Below are 21,815 nucleotides of genomic sequence, written 5' to 3'. Positions count from 1 at the left end.
TCTCACTGTGGTTTTAATTTGTATTTCCCTGATGACTAATATTGTTGATTATCTTTTCATAGGCTTCTTGGCCATACATATATATTTCTTTAAGAAATAGCTGTTGAAATCTCTTGCTTATTGTTTTCTTGGAGTTATTTCTCTACTTATTATTTTGTCAGTATAGGTTGCTTTGTGTTTTCTATAATTTTGTATGCATAACATCATATAGTATTTCCTTTTTCTTTTCTGGCTTCTTTCACAAGTATAATTATTTTCAGATGTAGCCACACAGTTTGTGTAAAACTTTTTCTCTTTTTATTGCTGAGTAATAGTCCATTGTACAAATATAACACAATTTATGTATTTCTCCACATGATGATGAGCATTTGAGTAGTTTCCAGGTTTTGGCTATTAAAAATAAAGCTTCTATAAATATTTGTATATCAGTCTTTGCATATACATATGGTTTCATTTCTTTCTTATCTAAAATCAAGAACTTTAGCATCCACCTTAAGATGTAGAAAAGAAGAGCAAATGAAATGTGTAATAAGCAAATGGAAAGAAACAATAAAGATCAGAGCAAAATTCAAGGAAATAGAAAAACAGTGGATAAAAATTAATGAAAACAAAGTCCATTTTTTGGGAAGATAATAAAATAGATAAACTTCTAGCAGACTGATCAGGGAAAGGAGACAACAAAAGAATTATATATCACATAATTTCATCAAAGTGAATAATGTCTGCTCTTCAAAAGTAGGCTAAGGGAATGAAAAGAGAAGACTCAGACTAGGAGAAAATATTTGCAAATTATATATCAGATAAAAGACTGTTTGCAGAATATATAAGGAACTCTCAAAACTTGATGACGATAATAATTTAAAATAACAAACAAACAAGTAAAGCACAGGCAAAAAATTTGAACAGTTTCTTCACCAAAGAAAATATATGGATGGCAAATAAGAACATGGAAAGATGCTGAACATCTTTGCTCATGAGAAAGATGCAGATCAAAACCATAGCAAGATCTAATAACATGCCTATTAGACTATCCAAAGTTAAAAAGATTTCGGGTGTTGGTGAGGATGTGGAGGAACAAGCACTCTCCTACACTGTTGGCAGGAATGTAAAATGGTACAACCACTTTGGAAAACAGTTTGACACTTTTTCAAAAAGCTAAGCATACCTCTACTAAATGACCCAACAACCGTCTTACTCCTACATATTTACCAAACACAACTTAAGATCTACAGGTTTGAATAACCCAACCAGCGGAGGGGGTTTTAAGTTTGTGGTTTGGTTTCATTCACAAGAAAGTGTTATTCTGATGTCTAATGCAGATAAAATGTTGTCATCACTGTCTACATCTATGTGAGTTTTCCTGGTGCTGACTAGACAGCCACGTGTAGCCTCTAAGGTAGGAATATCATTTCATGTATTTCTTAAGTCAAAACATTTTTTTTTAAGAATTTATTTATTATTTATTTATTTATTTATTTATTTATTTAGAGCTCGAGCAAGGGGAAGGGCAGAGGGAGAGGGAGAGAGAGAATCCCAAGCAGGCTCACACCCAATGCAGAGGCCGACACGGGGCTCAATCTCATGACCCCGAGATCATGACCTGAGCTAAAATCAAGAATCAGATGCTCAACCGACTGAGCCACCCAGGCACCCCAAGTCACAACATTTTTTGAAGAGCATCCTTCATTCATTCAACATTTATTAAACACCTATTATTAGCACATTTTTTCCTTCTTGCTTGTATAAAGACCTTAAATAAAATTATAAACAAAATAATTTTTTTTTAAAGATTTTATTTATTTATTTGACAGAGAGAGAGATAGCGAGAGCAGGAACACAAGCAGGGGGAGTGGGAGAGGGAGAAGCAGACTCCCCTCTGAGCAGGGAGCCCGATGCAGGGCTCGATCCTAGGACCCTGGGATCACGACCTGAGCCGAAGGCAGACGCTTGACGACTGAGCCACCCAGGTGCCCCCAAAATAATTCTTATTAACTTGATCACTTTTAAACTCTCTTTTAGTGTACCATTATTTTGCATATTTAAAAAGTATGCATTCCTGATCATCTAAAAGCCCTTAATAGCTCAACTACACTGGGAGTATTTTTTACCCCTGGCCTGGCTCAGTTCTTCCATTATGACCATTAGTTCGAATTTCCAGTTAAAAAAAAAATTTTTTTAATTAAATGCATTTTCACTTTGGAGACTTCAAGACAAAATTTCAGCCATCAGGCATCGGATACTTCAAACCCGGAAGCAAATGTAGTGCTTGTTTCCTTTGTGTAGTCTCCTGTCTGGACATGCGCAGCAGCTGGGTAGATCAGCAGATGTGATATGAGAAACACATTGGGTCAGGTCTCCGTCATGAGATCAGGCAAAATCAGTTTTCTCTCCAGTAAAAACAGAGCAACTTGTTTTCAAATCTCGCAGCTTACAGCAAGCCCCGGTGCTTACTTTTGCTTTGTGAGGCTGTTCAGCCTCATATTCTCCTGCCAGTGGGTCAGTCTGTCTCCACCTCAGCAGCACAAAGACCAAAGGAAAACAGGACTCAGTGGCTGCTTTTCTTGCACTGGGGAGATATACATGATTTCCCACAGTAAGAGAAGATATCTGATCTTCGTGCCCCCTTTGTTTCCTCTCTCCAAGTTTTATAGCCTTTTTTATCTGTAAATAAATTTTTAAAAAAAAGTTGTACATACATTTTCAAAATGTGCTGCATAATACAACTTCATCCATTTGGGAAGCTGACGGCTGCCCTCTGAGGTAAAGCCTGACAGCCTAAAACCCGGGAATCCATCATCTGGATAGAGTGGTGCCATGCTACTGCTCCCGGGATGTATCGCGGCACCCAGGAACCGCTTACTTGAGATATGCCCGGAACTCTGATAGATTAAAGTACCACATCCAAGAAACAATTTTGTGTGTGTGGGGGGGGAAATGCTCTCATAGATCTGCCGGGTTTCAGCCCAGAATCCAGCAGGCAACCGGGCAAGTCCGTGCTGAATCAGAGCTTCCAGAAACCCGGGAAGCAGCAGGATGACAGTTCTGTTCTTCAACAGCCCATTATGAACTAATTAGCATACATGAATTGTAGATTCAAAGCATTAAAGTGATGTACAAATCATTAATTTTTTGTCAAATCCATGTCATCCTTGTGTATGCCTTCCTATTTTAATGTTGCATCACAGTGAAAAGAGGTACAATCCTCTATATATAAAGAGGAGAGATTTGGTGTAGCTGATATAATGAGATCTATTTAAACACTATGTATTTTTCAGCTTTGACTATATCTGCTTGGAAAAAAATGCTACACTTGTCCTATTAGGGTTAATTGTGAAAGGATGTTAATGTATTCAAAACCCCAGGGGTAGTTCTACATATTGTCTGAATGAAACAGGGGATGTAAGACCAACTTCACATTTGAGCTTTCTTTTTAAAAGTCCTCTTTTTGATGAATAAAAAGAGCCATAAAATCTTTCTCACTGACTGTGGAAGGTGTACCTATTGAGACCGAAAGCTGAGCTTGTTGGTGTGTGAGAGCCCCAATGCAGCAGATCTGTTCTTGTTAACCTGGTGCTGAACTTAATTTATAAAGATGCATAATGTAATGCAGTGGTAAAGGGAAAACAACAGCAAAGCCGGTTTTCATACTAGAAAAGGCTTCTAAACATTAATTTGTGGTTTTCTGTATTGTTTCTGTGTATTTAATTACTAACGATATTTGTGCTTAAACAAATGCTTGGTGTTTCATTTGAATTTCTTTTTTCTTATTACAGTGGAGTCACAATGCTTAATTTGTTAGTATTGCAATAGTTGCCATGGTAACAGACTCTAATGTTATATATAAATATGTATGTGGCATATATATGTGTGTATTATAAATATGTACTATAGATGATTATGACTTTATTCAAGAGCACATCTCAGAAGACTTAGCTCTCAAGAAAAACTCTAATTAAAAATATAGATATACTTTGTGAACCTATAGATATGGTCACAAACTCGGGTCTCCATCTTCACATGGGGAAGAAAGGAAGTTCCGAGGAAGGGGAGAGAAGTTTGCATGCTGTCTTCTTGTAGGTTTTCCTCTGCCCGACAGAAGAGTCATCCATGCCGAGGGTCATACTCTATGGACTTTTACTTCTCCCCACTCCCTTTTCCACCCACTTCTTTTAACCATCCAAAATCTAGATAAAATGAAAACCAAGGCCAAATTCTAGGGGCAGATGTTTTTCCAAAGAATATTATAACAAGAAGACTAGGGATGCATTGAGAATGGGGGAGGAGAGGATAAGGTGATTTGTTCCATTTGTATTAGTGAGAGAGGAGAATTCAAAATAAAGACAACTGTACCCATATGTACCACTTGAATTAGGCATTTCACACACCTCTCAGTAAATATTTAAAGTAGATGGTAGAGTCTCCACTGTAGAGATAAGAAAGCTGAAGCTCATAGAGAGTGAGTAAAATTGTCATGAAGATTAGATTGGCCAAAGCCTCTGTTCTTTGTACAATGTCACTTTATTACTCGGAGGCCTTCTTTAGTGCAAAGAGAGAAGACGTGAGACCCACTCCTTCCAGACTAATTAGCATCACACCTGGTCCCCCATGCAGTCAAAGCTGGGGCAGTGACAATGATATGTTCTACCTGGAGATGACTTTGGTAGTAAACCAAAAATAAATCCAATTGAAGGAGGGAATAGCATGGCCATCTCTATCAGTAGGTGTTATCTTCAGCTTCATGTAAACACAACAACACAATACCACAACAGCAGCTTAACTAGTTTATTTTTCATAAATCGTCACAAATCCAGAAATAGGCAAGCTTAGGTTGGTTTGGGGGCTCCAGAATATTATCAGGGACTTAGCATTTAAGCAGTTGTCTATCTCTCCACCGTGCCATCCTTAGTGTGAGGCTGTAATCTTCATGCTCATAAGATGGCTGCTGCCTCACTCAACATCACAACAGTACTCCAGGCCAGAAGAGGAATGAATAAAGGGCAAATAATGAGTGAGCTGAGCTTGTCACTTTCTCCCTCCCTCCCTCTCTCTCTTTTTGTAGGGAAAAAATCACAATTTCAACATTGGATGCCACATGTTGTGCTTTGACTCATGTAGTTTCCTTGGTATTAAGCAATGAAGTGTCAAGGGACCTCTGGGAACTGTGCAAAATATGGAATGCCTCAGAGATATGCATGTCATCCTTGTGCAAGGGCTGTGCTAATCTTCTCTGTAGCATTTCAATTTTAGTATATGTGCTGCCAAAGCAAGTGCAAGCTTGTCTTTTTTCAATGGCAAGCTTTTCAGGAAGCCCTAACCAAAAGACTGTACTTACATTGGCCAGCCTTGTGCCATATGGCCACCCCATAGAGGCAGGGAAACCTGTGGAAGTGAGTCATTTTAACAGAGTCTAATGTTGCCTTTAGTAAGATGGGTGTTCTGTTAGTAAAGAATGGAGAAAGGTTATTGGATAGGCAACGAGCAATGGTCATCTTCTGTGATAGATATTTCCGTGTGACTTCATCAAGAATACACACCGATGTAGAAAAGGAGGACCTTTGTGCATATTCTGGTACACAGCTAACACCAGCTTGGACCTTACTCGTTTTCTTGCTATTTCTTGTATCTTCAGTTTCCATTCTCAGGGGTTCTACTCTATTTAATCCTACTAAGTGGAGTACTTATTAGCTGCCTTATTGGTATTTAACCATTGGTTTGTTCTTCTGGTGCCTACCCTAGCATGATGGTGGTAGTGTTTACAGTTTGAATGAGTGAGTTTGGCAGAAGCTGTGTAGTAGAAGGGTCAAGAGCTAAGGATTCGCACAGAACTGAGTTAAACTCAAGCTTTACTTCTTATAATCTGCGTGACTCTAAGCAAGTCCATTAACTTCTCCAAGGCTTGGTTTCCTCATCTGATAAGTGAGAACAATAAAAACACCTTCTTCAGAGGGATTCTATGAGGAAGAAATGAGTCCATACACATAAAAAACACCTAGCAGAATATCTGACCCATGGCAACTATTTGACCAATGTTAACTATTATTACTATTGCTATGAATCAAGTTGTTCTGGATTCAAATCATGAATCTGCCATTTTCTTGGGCAAGTTACTAAAAGTCTTTGATGCTCAGTTTCATACTGTGGAAAATGGTTAATGGATCATGTTAGAGATGGTGAGTTAAACTGACTGCTAAATAGTAAGAATGGTAAGTGCTACTAGTTCCCTGTCAATATCGAGTCCCTTTTTTCCTTCCTGTCAGAATTTCATTTTGTTCAGGATGGTGGTATGTCCTGTTAAAATTATTCCCTTTCCCAACTCCCCTGCAGCTAGAGGATGACAAACTTCTGGCCTATGTAATATAAATGCATTTCCCTGGAGGGAGTTTTCTTTTTTGAATAAAAAGGCAAAGCATTATTTTGTGAAAGGCCTGTGTTCCTTCTCCTTCCCCATTGTATGCCTGGAAGTGCCACAGCCATACTGAAAACGTGGGGACCAGGGCCACAAACTAATGATGAGAGAGCAGGCAGATAGACTTTGGGTCATTGATAGCATCACTGATACCTTGCACAACTTTAGATTGCCCAACTCTAGGTGTAGTATACCTAGGAAAAAAAACTTAAGTCATTTAAGCCAATACTTCTTGAGTTTTATTTCATGCACAGCCAAGCAATCCATGGAGACATAGGTTTTTGCCATGTGGAAATCGTATTAATAGTCATTACCACCATCATCATTACCTCTATCTATGACATGGCCCCAGGATGTCCAATCTATGTTCTATCTTTTTTTTTTTTTCTTTTTAAGAGAGGGAGAGAGAGGGTGCAGAGGTGCAGAGGGAGAGGGAGAGAGGGAATCTTATGCAGGCTCCACGCCCAGTGCTAGACTGACGTGGGGCTTGATCTCATGACCCTGAGATCATGACCTGGGCTGAAATCAAGAGTCAGATGCTTGCCCTGTGTTCTATTCTTATGGGCAAATAGCAAAGGGTTTGACCATGGCCCTGTGGAAGAAACAGTCTACAGGAAGTATTGATCAAAACTCCAGAGAACTGAAGACCCTAGAGGGAACTGGAGAAATCCTGTCTGCTTCTGGGACTTGGGGCAAGGACCAAGCAACTGTCAGATCAAACCATAGAGGCCTGAAGGGACTGCTAACCCAGGAGAGCCCTATGCATGCATTGAATCCCACTGAAGCCCTCTGAGTCTATAGCCTGGAGATCTATGAATTTATTATCTCTTAATTGCATACAGACACCTGGATGACATTACAAATATCTGGGACAGGGCTAAAGAGAAATCAATGTTGCGTGAAGGGCAATATTGCAAAAGTTATTTTGTGGATAATGGGAACCACCAAAAATTAGAGATGAATGAGGAGTAACTATCTTCCATACAACCTCTTTACCAGTTTATGTTGAAAGTAAATCTCTGACCAAATCCAGCCACACATAAAGATGCATATTAAACATTTATTAGGAAGCAGGCACAAAACGGCTTATGTAACATAGAAGTTTATAGTCTGATATAGTAGATATCAGGCCAGCAGTGGACTGAGGTTTGAGTCAGTGGACTGAGGTTTGAGTCAATGGCTAGGCACAGGACAAGCTAGGAAACAATATCCCTAAGGGCACAGGCCATTGGGTTTTCTAGGTTCTTATTCTGTTTATAGGCAAGGAAAGTCTCTAGAATATTTTATACAATCTATGTATCTTTAATATCTCCATCTCCACCAGTTTCACCCTTTTCTAACATCCCTAATACTAATTGACACACATTAATTTTACCAATGAAAAGCCATTTTTAACAGAAATTATGCTAATTAAGGATATCCTGGTGGTGTTTTTAGAAGCTTAAGATAGCTGATTTTTTGCTAGAAAGCACCTCTGGAGGCTGGTTAGACTAGTTGATTAGAAGACTAGTTGATGACACCTAGGGAGTGAATTTTTAGTTAGGGCAAATGACCACCCTTACACGTAGCTTAATCTAACTGACATACACATATACTTCCCATAAAATGTAGTGGGGAGTTTAAACTACACCCTATTAAGTAGCCCATGTAATTAATAAAGGGCAAAATTAGAACTAGATTGTGTCCTCTGACTCCCAAATTTGAAAATTTTACCACTGTAATATCCCAACTTGACAATAATCCTACAACCAGTCCAGACCCTCTGCCTAAGAGGTAACCTTCTCTAAATCAGCCTATTAATATCAAAAGAGTTCCCACTTAAAGTGAAAATAACAAATTTAGTTGCTGATGTGAATCTTGGAGCATCATGTAAATGGATATGGCAGGATTAAAAAACAGAGTATCAAATTATGAAAGTCTGGATTTATAAGAGTCAAATGTAAAATAACAAATGATTGTTTATCAGAAAATTAAGAGAAAACATGATAAATGTTGAATGAGAAGTTCAAAGCAAACCTCGTTTGCTATCATCTCTCCTATATTTTGACCCTGCCATGTTTGTATTTTGCAAGACCTGCTCTGATTTTATAACCATTTATGTTCATCCCTTTGATAATTTCTTTTGTTAGTAGTCAGGATCCACTCCATGACTTCTAATCTGTTTATATACAGGAAAATTGGTTATGAAAAAACAATGATAGGGTTTCCACATGTGATCCCTGGTTTATAGAGGTATTGTTTATACTCTCAAAGAAGCTAAGACAGATTCTGCTGTGGAAATTCAGTGGTCATCTGAAGAAATAAAGAGGGTCAACAGATACCATTTTCATGCTTCTCCAGGAGGCTCGGCTCACTGCTCCACTCAACACGGAGGAGAAGCCTTCTGCTTCCTACGCTTACTTTATGGCTTTATGTAAATGTGTTTCGTGCACTTTGGCTACTCTTCTGAAGGAAAATCGTTTTCAACTGTGCTCTTTTGTTTGTTCAGTTGTAGAGGTGAAGGCTAGAGATTGCCAATACAACAGATCAAGAAGATCTCATTTTATGGGAGAGTGTAGTTCAGTAAGATTGAATGCTGACTGAAGCCAAAATTATGATGAAATTGTTAGACATCTTGAGGGAGTGATGAGGGATGGGTAGAACTAATTTCCACCTAGAGATGCTGGTACTTTTTTCCCCCTAAAACAATGGTATATTGATAATTCACACTTTATCTGTGAAACAAAGATATTTTTTTAAACTCCTTCATAGAAAAGACAACATAAAAGCTCTTATAAAAGGCTGAGTTTGACACTAAATGTTAAGTCAGTTCTTAATGATAATCTACTGAAGTCTTTATTGCTTGATCTTCTGGGAATTAAAAACCACTGGGCCTTCCCTGAAACTCTCCACTGGGAAAGGCATATGGTTCCTATATTCTGTTCAATTAAGCTTCCTGGAAGGGAGGAGGCTGGGAAACTGTAGAATATGGAGTTGATAGACTAAAAAACAAAAACAAAAACAAAAAACAAAACAAGTAATAGGTAAATGGGTTAAATAGTTAAGTGGTGATCCATCTGAGTATTAGCCCTTCCTCTATTAAACCTGGTATCAAAGGATGAATGCCATGATAAGGAATTCAAAAGCGCCCTCAGCTTGAAACAGCTTTGGAAAAACCAAGCTGGTTTAACTGATATAATTATTGTGGATTCATTGAAGTCTGAACAGCAAAGTATTTAAAGCACTGTCAGGAAACATTAAATCTCCCTTCTGAGACTAGGATTGAAAAAGGTAGGACAGCTCATTTTTTACATTAAAGCAGGATTGGACTTGATTAGTATTTGAAATATTTCTTTCCCAATTTTGGGCAGCATTAGATTTTGGCTAGTGAAATATAAATGAACATCAATTGTACATGACAACTGCTGATCCTAACCACTTAAAATTCCCCGAATGTCCTTTTCTCTCAGCCTGGCTGCCAGAGTCTCATCATCAAAGCCAGCAGAGCCGCCCACACGCCGCTCTGTGGTGGAGGCCCCGCCTCGGCTGTGAAGGGTTAGAAAGATAGCTGTTGGTTTTGTGTGGACAGGAATCACTAGCCGGGCCGTTACGACATTTTAAGATAGGTCACACTACTCCAAGGCACTCAGGATTTTGCTCAGTGGCCAGGGAGCGCAGAGATTTGTTGCTTTTTGTTTCAGTAGAAATCAAATCCACCTGCGTCACCACTGCCTCCTGTTACTGGTTGTTGACTAGAGAGTTTAAGAGAAGCATGCAAGAACCGAGTGTTAAAGCCACAGTAATAAAGATTTTACCTCGTAAATATTTTTGCTCATGATTTGGAAACTGGAAGAAGATAAAGATATTAACTGTCCTTCAGTTGTTCTTGGAGGGAAATTTAATCATGGTTAGTCTTTGGCCATCATAATGGGTTCATTGAAGCAACTTTCCAGGCCAAAATAAATAGTTCATTATACACAAACTAATTCAAGAGATAAGGTTGATTTGGCTCTTTGGAATCGAGGTCCTTATCTTTCCATTAGTCTAGTTTAAAAATACGGTAACCAGGTTCACCTAAGACTCCAGGCTCTCTCCCACTCCCTCCTCCCCCCATTCGACTTGATTTCAAGATCTTATCTAAAAGATCTATTAGAACAAAGAGCCCACTAATTAAGCAGCTAACCCCAAGACTATGCTGTTAGCCTGGGGGAACTTGTTTTATTCCATTAATTTGAGAGCTGCTACTTTATCTCCAGTGGTAATTGGTGCGTTCAGTCTATCTCTACCCACTTCTATGGGAGGAAATACCACAATTTACTCTAATTTGAACTCAATTTTATACCAGAGTTTAGACCAGCTAGCCCTACATTTTTCTTTGTTAGTGATCTTGAAGAAGCATCCTTTATAGTGTTTTGGAAGACTGCTCCATCTTTATCTCTTACCCATGCAAATGTTCTGTGTTTAGCTAAGGCTGTAGCTGATAGAACCCAAATCTTAGCAGATTTTGGATTGATTCTGCTCTCCACAGCCCAGTCTGCTCCTTGCTATATGAATTGAGCAGGAAAGGTCACAGTGAATCAATCCCGGCTGGGTTTGCAAAAATGTGAATAGAAGGTAGTCAGTCATGGTAGCTCCCTTTTGTGAGAAGGTTATTAAAGTTCACTGGAAAACAATTTCCCCAATCTCACATTTATAATTGAATACTGCTGTTGTGAGGTTTCAGTGAGATGAAGTATGTGAAAGTGCTTTGTAAACTCGGTAAAATAAAAAGTCTGAGAGAAGAGCTGCCCGGCTATTCACTATGGTTCGTGCTGAAGAACAGGACTGGGGGATGACGGGACATCACTGTCTCATTTATATACTTCTCTAATGTTTGAATCTCTAATGTTGAAAGCTACAACTATGTATAACTTGTAGAACCAGCATACTCAATAAGAATCTTTGTTTTTTAGAGGGTTTTCCACAGGGAAGAATATAAAAACAGTCTTTTTTTTGCCATTAAGATTCACCATGCCCTGGATTTCAAATACCTAAAACAGGGGTAATTATCAATAGTTTTTTAATATCACATATATACACAAGAATAGGAAAAATGAAGCTAGAATTTTCTCAAATCATAACATATTCTGTAGGTATAATTTGAAGATTGCTTTTTAGGAATGTTGAAGTATCTTATTTTGCTTTTAGCTGTGGGTAAAACAACACGGCCATGAATATTCTGGGTAAGGTATTTGTGAATGGAACATGAGGCCATTACAGGTCACCAAGAAAATTGTCCTGCCCAGGATTCAGTGTAAATAAGATGGGGACAAATCTAGAAACTGAAACCTTATGCACAGGAGGGATCCTAAGGGGATATCTTTATGAAGGGGATGATACCCCACCTTTGGTCTCTTCTTTAAGAAGTCCTCACTCTGCTGTTCCATCTTCTTCAGTGTTCTCATTCTGGGCTCTAGATATCCAGGACTCCTTGGCACTTCAGAGTTAAAAGGTCCGAGTTCCAGTCCTAGCTTTGCCATTTACTAGCTCTTTAAGGCTGGGTCCATGCTTGAAGCTTATTGAGCCTCCTGTGTTGAAGTGAGGTCTGTGTGGATCAAATAAGATCGGAAACAAAAGCAATCCAGAGACTGCATGTCCACAAAGGTAAGATGGAATTTTATTTACTTTCCATACTACCTTGTCCTTGTCAACTTCTATGCAACTTAAGTTCCACTGCCTCAGGACTTTGTTTTCTGTAGTTAATCTGATAAAGTAAACTCTGCTCAAGTGTTAGGAGGTGCTAACGAGTTAACTTAGTACCCTTCTCAGGTAATATATTTACATTTGGAAGGAACTAAAAGGAGCTTTTCCTATTTAGATATGGGAAGGGGTGGGAAAAGTGTCTACATGAAGTGCCTTCCCCATGCTCCAGACACTCTGATGGGAACTCCATATTCATTGTTTTTAAAATCCACACAACGAACCTGTAAGGTGTGTACGCATGCAAGATTTCATAACAAGCACTGGCTATGTCTAAGTGGATCAATTCATTAGGGAAAATTTAAGGTTATAATGTGATCACAGCAGGAACAGGCATTATGATTTGGAACTTGCATCTTAGGAAAAAAGCTATTGCTTGCAGTTCAACTGCGTTATTTAGTGCTTTGTTTATCTTAATAATGGGTAATCAGGATTATAAGAATGTGTATGCAACTCAAGGCTAATGATAGTGCTGGAGGGGATAAGAAAAGGAAAAGATTTTCTCTCTCTCTCTAAGTAAAAAATCAAAAAAGAAATAATACAGTGAACCTCCTGCATGGCATCCAATATGGATTCAATGTTTATCAAGATTTCCCCTCACTTGTTTCATCTATCCCTTCCTTTCTATTCTGAAATATATTAAAGCAAATCAATGACTTTGTGTTATTTCAGCTTGACAAAACAATGATGAATGTGATAATTTTTCTTTGAAGAAGAACTCTCCTTCATTGAACATGGCTGATTACTCTGAAATATGGTTCATACAGGAAAGTTAGGCTCAATGCTTAATTTTTCCTCTCTAATTGCCTATTATCATGGTTAAGTATTGTATACTGGTTACCTTCAATGATGACTAAGGAGGTTTTGTGTGTGTGTGTGTGTGTGTGTGTGTGTGTTTCTTTTTGATTTTGCTTTGATTGCTTTGGCCAACCCTCTTTATGGACTTAAGAGTTTTTGGTGTATTCAGTGTTGTAGAAGATGTTGTTACTGCCCTACTTATATTACCTCAACATTCACCATTCCTGAAGATGGCAAGCACCTGCAACTCTCCACCTGAGAGTTTTATCTCATCTTATGCACAGGGCAGGTGGGAAGTGCCAGAGACTTGACATGCTAGGAGAACCTCTCAGTTAGTGGTGTAGGACAGGTCTGAGGTGTGTTCCACACTGTTTCCCAGGGGTCCCAGCAGAATTGAGCCCTGTTGCCTTCCAGGAAATCCTGCTTATTCGAATATCTTATATTGTCTTTTAACTCTTTCCTGTCTTGCTTTCCCACTCTGTAATCCCTCTCCCTTAAAATCATTCCTCATAAACCATATGCACTCAAATCCTTGTCTCAGCTTCTCCTTCTGGGCGCATGCAACCAATGAAAGTTGCTACCAAGAGTAGCTATAGGAGCAGACACTCAGAATGAGATAGTGATGGGATAGATGGGATAAGCCCCATTCTTGAAAAGTGGGGCAACGATTATCTCTAGCATGGCATATCATAGATTCCATTAGATTCATTTAATCATTAGATTTCACCTATAGTGGTTTCAGCAGGAGAATGTGTAGAAGGGGATGTACTGGCTTATGCAATAGCTCCAATACTTGAAAGATATAGAGCATGGGAAATTATGAAGATTGGGGAATTAGTTGGGGTTGTTAACATCCACAGGAAAAAAGAAAAGAGGTCAACAATCTATTCAACTCAGGATGGTAGCTAAACTCATGGTGAGCGTACATAGCATAACCTCTCAACTTGTTGAATCACTGTGTGGTACACCTGAAACTAATGTAACATCACCTGTCAACTACATCTCAACAACAACAAAAATCCATCAACTCAGGGCATGGTATGAAAACCAGAATGCCTCAGTGTGGTGTTTAGAGACCCTCATCTCCTGTTTATCTTAAATGTAAGAGTGGTAGAACTTCAAAGAGACTGAATTCACAGCTTCAGCATCACCTACACTAAAATCAAGACCCTGAAATCTAGAATGAGGACTTCTGAGTGGATGTGCTTGTGCACTGTCAACCCCCAGAATCCTCTGACCCCTGGACCAGCAGGAGTGAGCCTCTCCCCTTGGCTAGAAGAACAATCGTCCAATCTTTTCTGAAAGTTATACAAAATCCTTACTGAGATGGATGATATCAAGATGTATTTGTCTTCCTAAGAGTTCTGCCCCTTCCCAAATTCCTTTGTTGGTTCTACACCTGTGTTGTCCAACTCAATAGCCACTGGCCACATGCAACTATAAATCAGTTAAAATGAAATAAAATCAATAATTCTTTTCTTAGTCACACTAGCCATATTTCAAGTTCTCAATAATTACATGGGGCTAGTGGCTACCAAGGACAGTGCAGATTATATATTTCTATCATCAGAGGAAGGTCGGTTGGACAGAACTGATCTAGATTAGGTATTGGCAAACCTTCTTTAAAGGGTGAGATCATAAATATTTTAGGCTTTTTAGGCCATACGGTCCCTGTTTCTACTATTCAACCCTGCCACTGTTGCATTAAAGCAGCCATAGACAATATACAAAGAAATGAGTGTGATTGTGTTCCTTAATTTTACAACAGTTTTACAACAGTGTCCAGCCCATGAGCCCTAGTTTGTCAACCCCCATCTATAATAAAAACTAGGGTCAGGTCTTAGTGTGGTGCAAGTAGGAAGCACTGTCCATGCTATGGAAAGAAAGAGAATTATTCACCAAAGCGCTTATGTATACTAACAAGTTTCAGGGCAACATGACTAGGAATGTAACTTGAGGTTGTTCAGAAAGGATAAATATAAGGTTTGATAGGGAAGAGTATATTGATATGAGTGCTGGCAAGACTTAACTTCCTGGCAAGGACTTCTGGAGCCAGGCCTGATATACTGCAGGAAAGGCAACTTAACTCTCAAGCCTCCCATTTTCTGGAGGCCTATAGTAAATGAAGTGGACATGCCAGAACTGTCTTGGCAGAGTATTAAGGAAAGGGTCAAAAGAATCAGAGACGCGGACATTTTGAGTGGATTTATTACATAATGTAAAAAGAAAAGACCCAGCTGTGTGTTTTTCAGAGGACCCAGAAGCTATTCCTTAACTAAAGCAATAAGGAATCAGAGAACTAATTGTGGTTATCATTTGTGGACTGGGGTGGAATGGAAGGTTGTTACAGACCAGGGCTACTAAACATCAATGGATGATGAGCTTCTAGCATACTAGAGGCCAGGTGGCAGCATTTAACCATCAGAAGTAAGGCGAATGTAATTTCCATTATGGGTGTACAGATAGAATGACAATGAGGAGCCTGTGACCCACAGGAATCTGTGAAGATGTCTAATAGACCACAGTATTCCTAGGGGTAAGAAAGTTGACCAGCTGATGATGATGTTGCTTGACATATACAACAACAACCAAAAAAAATCAATAGTGGGAGAGCAGAAAGCTGATGTCAAGCACTGTGTTGGAAAATCACAATTCCTTACACTGTTCTCAGACCCAGAGTTAATTGAAGGGAAGTCTATTTCCCTTAGAGGAAATGTGCTGTGATGTCTGAAGAAGTATGTGCTATAGCTATTTTCCCAATCCATCCCCAGAGGACTTAGGGTCCTTTACTGGATAATCATACACTCAGGGAAAGTGGATCTTTCAAGGGCTGTTGGGTACTGGATCATAGGTGATACAAAGGGAATCAAAATGCCAAAAGAGGTTATAGAAGCCATGTGATAAATGGAGTCCTGTCCCAGGTCCATCTTACAGTCAATACAATGGACCTGCAGATCACCCAACGATGATTTTCTCAACCCTAAATGCATCATTAGGATGATTTTACCTAGAAGCTGACAGAACCCTCACATTTATTACTTGATTGTAGACTGTTATAATTGGGGAAGTTAGTGCAAGCATGATAGGCAGAATAATGGCCCTTCAAAGATGTCCATATCCTACTCCTGGAACCTGTATGTTAGGTTACATGGAAAAGGGTAATTAAGGTTGCAGATGGAACTCAGGCTGCTAATCAGCTGACCTTGAGCTGGAGAGATTATTCTGGATTATCTGGGAGGTCCAGTGTAATCACAAGAGTCCTTATAAATGGAAGAGGGATGCAGAAGAGGAAGTCAGAGTCAGAGATTTAAACATGCTATGATGATGCTTTGAGTGGATTTATTACATAATATAAAAAGAAAAAGACCCAGCTGTGTGAAGAAGAGATCACAAGCAAGGAATGCAGGGAGCTTCTAGAAGGTGGAAAAGTCAAGGAAACAGATTCTCCTCTAGATTTTTTAGAATGAACGTAGTTCTTCCAACACCTCGATTTTGTCTCGGTGGGACTTATTTTGGACTTTGGACTTTCAGAACTGTAAGATAATAAATTTTTGTTGTTTTAAGCACTAAATTTGTGCTAATTTGTTATAGCAGCAATAGAAAACTAATATAGGAAGCTGTTAAGTCTGCACCACTATTCTCCACCCCTGCACGGAATTAAAATTAAAGCAAGAACACATCCTGGATGAATGGCAGAGGCAAGTGTCACTCTCAAAGACAAACAGGATGTTAAGGTGGTACATCCTATTCTCTTTTGATTCACTACTGTACAGTCCTTGAAAAATCAGTTGGATCATGGCAGGGGATGGTGAACTACCATAAATTTAAACAAGTGGAAGCCCCAGTTGCAGCTGCTATGCTGAATGTAGCATCTTTACTAAAAAAGATAAAGATAGGGGATGCCTGGGTGGCTCAGTTGGTTAAGCATTTGCCTTCGGGTCGGGTTATGATCCCAGGGTCCTAGGATTGAGTCCCACATCCGGCTCCCTGCTTGGTGGGGAGTCTGCTTCTCCCTCTGCTCTTGCTCTCTCTCTCTCTCCCAAATAAATAAATAATATCTTTAAAACAAACAAACAAACAAACAAAAAGATAAGAATAGCCTCTGGCACCTGATATGCAGCTATTTATCTGGTGAATGTGTTCTTTTCAATCCCCATCAGGGAAGAGGATCAAAAGAAGTTCAAATTCACCTGGGAATGAGAGCAGTACACAGTCATTTACAGTTATGTCCTAGGATTATGATACCTCCCAAGTCTTGATAGTCTTGATATTCCAAAGCACATGATGTTGATTCAACATATTAATGATATCATGTTAACCAGACCTGTTGAGCAGGAAATGGCAAGTACTCTGATTGCCCTAAAACAAATTTGCACAACAAGAAGAGAGAGAAATCTTATGAAGATTCAAAGACCTCTCACATTGGTGATGTTTTTAGGAGTCTAGTTGTCTGAGGTGTAGAAAGACACTCCCTCCAATATAAAAGACAAGTTATTGTACTTGAACCTCCTACCATGAAGAAAGAGATGCATTTTAGAATTATTTCTTTGTTTTAATTTTTTCATATAGAAAAAAATATAAATCTTAAGTGTGTAGCTTGATTATATGTATGGAGAGAGAGAGAGAGCATGAGAGAAAGACAAAGAGGGAAAGAGAGAGAGATCTCAAGTAATCATGACCCAGATCAAAATATGGCTCAAATCAAGAATATTCCTATTGTCCCAGAATGTTTTCTTTTGCTATTTCCAGTCAATACTCCCCTCAAAGGTAATAATTATTCTGACTTCAATCACCATAGATTAACTTGGCCTCTTTTTCACTTCATTTAAATGGAATCATAGTGTATGTCCTTTCATGTTTTGCTTATTCTGCTTAACAGGGTGTTTTTGAAATTTATCTGTGTGGTTTTGTTTCAGTAATTGGTTCTTTTTTCTTGCAGCATAGTATTCCATTATATGGATACACCAAAATAGGTTTATCTATTCTTTTGTTGATGAATGTTAAGGCTGTTTCCACTTTGGGTACATTATGAATGAAGCTCTTTTGAACAATCTTGGATAAATCTTTTTGTGGACATACACACTTATTTTGGGCATATATCGAAGAATAAAATTGCTAGTCACAAGGTGAGTATACTGTTTGTTTTTAAAGATTTTTATTTATTTGACAGAGAGAGACACAGCAAGAGAGGGAACACAAGCAAGGGGAGTGGGAGAGGGAGAAGCAGGCTTCCCACCAAGCAGGGAGCCCGATGTAGGGTTTGATCCCAGGACCCTGGGACCATGACCTGAGCTGAAGGCAGACGCTTAATGACTGAGCCACCCAGGAGCCCCAAGGTGAGTATACTTTTAACTTTCTTAAAAACTGTCAAAATTTTTCCAAAGTGGTTGTACCATTTCTTTTAAAGATTTTATTTATTTATTTATTTATTTATTTATTTATTTATTTATTTATTTTAGAGAGAGAGGTAGAGAGAGTGCATGAGCAGGGGGAGGAGCCCAGGGGGAGGGAGAGGGAGGGGAGAAGAATCTCAAGCAAACTCTGGGCTGAGTGCAGAGCCCAACCTGGGGCTCTATCTCCTGACCCTAAGATCATGACCTGAGCCAAAACTAAGAAACCAAGAGTTGGAGGCTTAACCTGCTGAGCCACCCAGGTGCCCCTGGTTGTACCATTTTATATCTCCACCAACGAGAGTTCCAGTTGCTCTATATCCTTGTCTACACTTGGTTTTGTCAATCTTTTAAAAATTTTAGCTCTTCTTGTGTTTGCGGAATACCATCCCATTGTAAGTTTGAATTTTCAGTTCCCTGTTGTTGGTGATGTTGTCTATCTTTTCATATGATTATTGGCCACTTGGATCTTCTTTTGTAAAGTGCCTAGTAAGTGTTTTGTCCACTATTTTGCTGGATATTAGTCTTTTTTTATTGATTTGTAGTTCTTTATATATTCTTGATATGAATCCTTTGTTAAATACATGTATTGCAAATATTTTCTCATAGCCTTGGGCTGCCATTTTTTACTTTCTGAAACACTTCTTTTGATTAGAAGTTTTTAGTTTTTATGAAGTCCAATTATTTTTTTTTTCTTTTGTAGTTAGTGCTTTTTGCATTCTGCCCAAGAAATCTTCCTTCACCCTAAGGTCACAATGCTATTTTCATATGTTTTCCTCTAGAAACTTTAGACCTTATGCCCTCCCATTTAGATTTATTATCCATCCCAAGTTAATTTATATGTGTAGTGTGAGTTAGCAGTCAAGGTTCACTTTGTCCCCATAGAGATAGGCAGTTACTACAGCATCATTTATTGAAAAGATCTTCCTTTCCTCATTGAAAGGCATTGGGGTCATTACTGATAATAAAATAATTGAATACATGTGGATCCATTTCTGAACTTTCTATTTTATTCCATCAATTTATTTATTTATGTGTATCCAAACATATTCTCTTAATCACACAGTTTTATAAGAAATCTTAAAATCTCACAGTGTATATACTCTAAATTTCTTCATCTTCAGGATTGTCTTGACCATTCTAAGTCCTTTGCATTTTCACATAAATTTAAAGTCAGCTTGTCAATGTACCTAAGTAAATCTTGCTAGGATTTTGATAATACTGGCTAGGACCTCAAATCCAATGTTGAATAAAAGTAACAATAGTGAAAACCATTGCCTTGTTCCCAACTTTATTAGATTTATTATTCAGAGTATTTTCCATTGCCCTAAAAATCCTCTGTGTTCTATCTATTCATTCATCCTTCCCCCACACCCAAACCCCTGGCAACCATTTCTCTTTTTATTGACTCCATGGTTTTTCCTTTTCCAAGATATATAGTTGAACTTATATAGTATGTAGTCTTTTCAGGTTGACTTCCTTCACTTAATAATATGCATTTAATGTTTCTCCATGTGTTTTTATAGCGTGAGATTTCATTTCTTTTTTTTATGATAATTGAGTTTCATTTTATTTTATTTTTTTTTAATTTTTTATGTTAGTCACCATACATTGCATCATTAGTTTTTGATGTAGTAGTGTTCCATGATTCATTGTTTGCACATAACACCCAGTGCTCCATGCAATATGTGCCCTCCTTAATACCCATCACCGGGCTAACCCATCCCCCCATCCACCTCCCCTCTAAAACCCTCAGTTTGTTTCTCAGAGTCCATAGTCTCTCATGGTTCATGAGAGTTCATTTCTTATTAGTACTGAATAATATTCCATTGTCTGGATGTCCTACAGTTTATGTATCCATTCACCTACTGAGAACATCTTGGTGGCATACAAGTTTTGGCAATAATGAATAAAGATGGTATAATCATCCAGAGATTTTTATAGGTACGTAAGTTTTCCACTAATTTGGGTGAATACCAAGGAACAATTCCTAGATCGTATAGTAAGAGTATGTTTGTTTTGTAAGAAACCACCAACGTGTCTTCCAAAGTGCCTGTACCATTTTGCTTTAACATCAGCAATGAATGAGAGTTCCTGTTGCTCCACATCTTCATCAGCATTTGGTGTTGTCAGTGTTTTGGATTTTAGCCATGCTAATAGATGTGTAGTGGTATTTCATTGTTCTAATTTTTGTAAAGAGTGCAAGGTTTTTGTCTAGGTTCATTTTTTTTTTTTAACATGTACATGTGCAGTTGCTCTAGCATCATGTATTGAAAAGAAGTCTAGGCATTGACTGGTAGATTGAGTAGATTGGGCTTCTTTGTAGACAACACTCCATCCCTTATAATCTCCAGACCCAGTTTTTTTGTTTGTATTGTTTTCATTTTTAGCTTGAAGTTCCCCTAGCTGCAAGGTGAAAATTTTATGCAGCTTCTGCCCAAAGAGCCTCTGTCACCTACTGGCCTCTCCTTGCCACCTTCACAGTAATTAACCCTTTGGGTGCCATTGCCTAGAAATAAAGCAGCACCAAGATCATTATGCTCAGGGTTCAGGACAGCTGGCACATACCTGGTAGAAATTGTTGGCATAAATTAAAGGAGAAAATAAGGAGGTTTTATGATTAGCAAATTGAAAAATTGAACCCCTCCCATGTATCCCTGCCACAAAGATGATGGGGGCTAAGCATGAATAATCGTCATAGAAAACAAAAAGCAAGAGAAATACAGAATCCAAAAAAATATTATCCCTCCTAAGTTTTTCCAAAAGTTACTTGGGATAGTTGTTCACAGGGGACTCTCAGAAGGGGCTCAAATACTTCCAAGTCATGGTGTGAGCCTCAGGACCCTCTTACAATGACATGTAAGGAGCTCCAGATCTCTAGTGAGTAGAGGTGGCAGGGCAGAGTGGCGGGCGTGGGAGAGGTGAGGGAGTAGGTGGTGAATGGACTCTGCAATTGGACTGCCTGTGTCTGAACACTTGTTCCACTGCTTACTAGGACAAATCTTTAACTTCTCTGTGCCTGTGTTTTCTCATGTAGTCATTGGGGATACAATAGTATATCAGAATGTAGTATGGGTTACATGAAATAGTTGGTATGAAGTGCCCAGCACACAGAGTTCAGTAAATGTCAGATGATGGTGATGTTATTATTATCTTCCTTCATATGCCAACATTCCAACCACTGAGTTGGCTCAAAAAACAAAACAAAATAAAACAAAACAAAACAAAACAAAACAAAAAAAACCAAACTGGTTGGGGATTTGGATGTACCTACTTTAGATCTCAGGAGTGGATAACTTATTTTGTTCCAGCTATTAATTCTTCCAACCCTATGCAAGCCATTTCTGGCCTATTTGCTCTCAGTTCCATCTATATTGAAGGGGGACTAACCTCTGAGGCTGGCGCTCCAGGCTCCCATGTCTGCTAACTTATGTTTCATTTAGTGAGAATCACTGGAAAAAGATTGGAGGGTGGGAGGAAGGCAAGCCAGGGTATTTCCCACT

General features: G+C 38.7%; 1 non-coding gene across 1 annotated transcript; it reads right to left on the bottom strand.

The window, feature by feature from the left end:
* Nucleotides 1-5,164: 5,164 nt before the first annotated feature.
* Nucleotides 5,165-5,267, bottom strand: LOC118524009 (U6 spliceosomal RNA). Its single transcript, XR_004911381.1, has one exon. It is a non-coding gene; the product is annotated as a U6 spliceosomal RNA (small nuclear RNA).
* Nucleotides 5,268-21,815: the final 16,548 nt, after the last annotated feature.

The sequence above is a fragment of the Halichoerus grypus genome, chromosome 4 (genome assembly GCF_964656455.1).
Source record: "Halichoerus grypus chromosome 4, mHalGry1.hap1.1, whole genome shotgun sequence".
Lineage (NCBI taxonomy): Eukaryota > Metazoa > Chordata > Mammalia > Carnivora > Phocidae > Halichoerus > Halichoerus grypus.
The sequence above is the reverse complement of the archived record's forward strand: the minus strand, read 5'-3'. Positions and strand labels throughout refer to the sequence as shown.